The 3,782-nt window shown below is 44.8% G+C and overlaps 1 protein-coding gene across 3 annotated transcripts in view; it reads right to left on the bottom strand.

Annotated features, from left to right (window-relative positions):
- Positions 1–3,782, bottom strand: part of lingo2 (leucine rich repeat and Ig domain containing 2) — a 197,955-nt gene that overhangs the window by 133,728 nt on the left and 60,445 nt on the right. For all 3 annotated transcript variants that reach the window (XM_008421026.2, XM_008421021.2, XM_008421024.2), the window contains one exon: positions 1,076–1,180. The gene's annotated coding sequence lies outside the window, so the exon portion shown is untranslated. The remainder of the gene's footprint in view (positions 1–1,075; positions 1,181–3,782) is intronic.

Raw genomic sequence — 3,782 nt, 5'->3', positions numbered from 1 at the left:
TGTGTGTGTGTCAGAGTGTGTGTGTGTGCGTGCGTGCGTGCGTGCGTGTGTGTGTGTGTGTGTGCGTGTGCGTGCGTGTGTGCGCGTGTGTCTGTGTCAGAGTGTGTGTGTGTGTGTGTGTGTGTCAGAGTGTGCGTGTGCGTGTGTGTGTGTCAGAGTGTGTGTCAGAGTGTGTGCGTGTGTCTGTGTGTGTGCGTGTGTGGGGGTGTGTGTGCGTGTGTGTGTCAGAGTGTGTGTCAGAGTGTGTGCGTGTGTGTATGTCTGTGTGTGTGTGCGTGCGTGCGTGTGTGTGTGTGTGCGTGCGCGTGTGTGTGTGATGTGCTTAAGCATGTTGCCTGCATGAATCTGACCCCTCTCAGGTCTTTATGTCTCATCTTTGTCCTTGGAGAAGAAAATAACATTTTATAGCTTTAAAGCAACATGGAAGCTGAACAAAGATGGAGTTTTATTCAATACACTGGATGGTTTAAACATGTTTAAACCCACATTTTGTTTTAAAGTGTCGTTTCATTGGTCTGATGTAATGTTATAACCACTAGTGTCATTTTTATTAGGAAATCGTCACATTTAACAGAAATAAAGGCTTGAAAACATCAGTCTGGGTGAAATGAATCCATGTCTGTGGATCTATTAGTGACCACAGTCACCTGTCAGTAAAACACTTTAATATCCAAGTATTCACTAATATGGATTAATACATAAAGGCTGGTTTGAAATGATCACTCACACCTTTCAACAAAACCTTCTGATCAAATCAATCACGTTTTTAAATCCTCCCATCACTACTTATTATAAATAATAATAAATTATAATACATGTAAAAACAATCTAGCATTGGTTTCCTGGATATCAGAAATATTTCTTTTATCTGCTGGGTTTCTTAAAATGTGGAGCAGAAGGAGCTCTGAGCAAAAGTCTGCAGGCCGAGCGCAAAAAACACAAACAGCTTTTATTCCTGCTTTAACTTTGCTTTACACCCAAACAACTACTGTAACTAAAGTCCTGCAGGGTTCAGAAGTAACTTTGAGATGAAAGGATAACAAGTTTCAGAAAATCTAATTTCACTCTCACATACCTCCTGGCCTTTGTAACGTCCGATGTTCCAACAATGTTACAGAATCAAGAAGTCCTTTAGAAAATCCCCAGAGCGACTCTATTCACAGGTCACTTACTCCCAGGCCTGAAAGAAACGGAGAGAAAGAGAAATCAGAGAAGACATGGAGAGTGAGCTCACAGCTTTAACTGACTCAGCCAGCAGAAGCCCAGCCATCCAGGATAAACATCCTTGAAGAAATTTCAGTCCAGGAAAGCGCATTAGCTAACCCACACCAGGGCAGCCGCGAAGAAGAAACTCCAGTTGACATATGTACAGTATCTTTCCCCTTGCCTGGTCAACTTGATTATTTCCCTGGCTAAACAGCTGCAGCTGAACGGCTCATTGCTCCATCGTCCAGCTGCAGAGGACGAGCGACGGGACAGGATGTGAGCCGTCCCCTCAGCCAGCGGCCCGGCTTCGCCCTCATGGTGCTGGGAAGCATCAGCAGCAGTTTAAGGTAAGGCTCTAAAGGCTAGCAGGAATTAGCTGCCTGGAGAGTTTAGCCGGTAATGAAAAGAGAAAGCATCTTTCTTCTTCTTCAGGCTTCTGCTGGTCAGGAGCCAACATCAGACCCACAGCAGCTCCGTCCTTCATCAGTAACTGGCTATGTGGAAAATATTCTTGCTGATTTTTACATTTGTCAGAAGTAACACGGCGAACGCAGTGTGAAGTCAGGTAGAACCAGCTCAGCCGAGAGGAAAAGATGATTTTATTAGAAAAACATTGCTGAGCTGAGGCTACAATCATGTCAAAGCTTTCACCTCATCATTTAATAAATCCTATAACCTTCAGCAGCATCACTTCACTACCAGCTCCTCACATCTTCATGATTCTGCTTTACACTGCTGCTTCAGTTTCATGGCTTTTCCAGATATCCGATTTCTTAGCCCTCCAGACTTTGACTGGGCCATTCTGCTGTAGATTTGCTGTAGATTTGACCCAGTTTGGATCAAGCTGAGCACCAGATGCTTCATGTTTGACTCTGGGATGAGCAGCTGATTGATCCAGCAGCTGCAGAAATAATCCCAGACCACCACCCGCCACCACCGTGCTCACTGCAAGGCGTCTCTGCAGCTGACATGTCTTTGTTTTGTTTCTGTTTATGACCAAAACTTTCTACAGTACAATCATTCAGATGCAGCTCTGACATGTTTGTTTTCCTGGGAATCTCTAAAAACAAGCTGTATTTGTTCAGCTTTTCACAAACTTTACCATCAAACATGTTAGGAGCGCCATCTGCAGGGCGATGTAGATGGGAACTACATCCCTGTAGATGTAGTTCCCATCTGCAGAGCGCTGCAGATGGGAACTACATCCCTGTAGATGTAGTTCCCATCTCCAGGGCGCTGTAGATGGGAACTACATCCCTGTAGATGTAGTTCCCATCTCCAGGGCGCTGTAGATGGGAACTACATCCCTGTAGATGTAGTTCCCATCTCCAGGGAACTGGATCTGTTGGGTTTCATGTATTTTCTCACGCTGGTGGTCGGTCGTCTGGGAATCTACTCCAGAGGTGATCTGTGTTTTCATATGTGTTGTAATATTTTTATATAATCAGGATACTAATCATTCCAAAATGACCATATGGACCTTTCCAGACTGACGGACTTCATCCTTCCTTGTTGGGTCAACAGAACCTTTCGGCTCCAGAACCGTAAACCTCCAAATGTTTTTCCAGCTGATTTCACTTCATCAACATTTAACTGGCAGAACCTGAAGGCTGCCTTCATTAAGCCCAGTGGAACCAGAACATTATCATTTCCTCTGATTGTGTTGATCAGGAGACATAACAGAAACATTTCCAGAGTTAACATGCTGCTGGTCACACAGTGGCAGCCATGACGGCTGCAAGTAAAGCAACAACAGCCCAATTTACAGATCCCAGAACACAGAAGGCCTTCTGGGAAAACCGTCTCTGGTTCTGACAGCAGGTCAGAGAGGAGCATGGTGGATTCCTGAGAGCAACACAAAGGAAGGAAAAGTTGACTGAAATCAGCCGAGGAGCCATCCGACAGGACACAGGCGTTAAGCAACAAGCTCCAACCATACATCAATTTTCCATAGCAGCTTAATCCTGTTCTGGTTGCAGGGTTGTACCTGAAAGGGATTAAAGTGGTAAAGGCAGGGAACACCCTGAACCGCTCTGCTGTCCACCACAGATTAACTCAACACGCCTGTCTCTGGACGTCTGGAGGAAACTGGAGATTCTGAGAGGACTCTGTCATGCACAGTGGGATCATGTTAACTCCACACACAAACGCTGCGGTTACTGCGGCGCAGCTGCACTGTGCCTCCAAAACAGCAAAAACTGTAAAACTACGCTGCAAAAAGACCCTTTAATCTGAAATATTAAAACAACAAATCACAACAGTTAATAAAACCTTTAACTCAAACAATCATCTTAATGTTTATGCTAAATAAAAAGTGGCATTGGTGTAAAAAAACATTGGCATTATAACATTTATTTGCAGTTGGTTATGCCTTTTTACGTTTTTCTCCCATGAATGTGTAACAGATAAAGTCTAGCTCAGTGGTTCTTAACCTGGTTCGGTCGAACCCCAGAGGTTCGGTGAGTCGGTCTCAGGGGTTCAGAGGAGCCTCTGCCGCGGAGGTAAAGACACAATGTGTAAAGTCGTGATGACGCCCCGCTTTGCCATCACTTGCTGGAGAGGATCACGTTACATTG

The sequence above is a fragment of the Poecilia reticulata genome, linkage group LG10 (assembly GCF_000633615.1).
Source record: "Poecilia reticulata strain Guanapo linkage group LG10, Guppy_female_1.0+MT, whole genome shotgun sequence".
NCBI lineage: Eukaryota > Metazoa > Chordata > Actinopteri > Cyprinodontiformes > Poeciliidae > Poecilia > Poecilia reticulata.
Note: the sequence above shows the minus strand (reverse complement) of the source record. Positions and strands in the feature narration are given on the sequence as shown.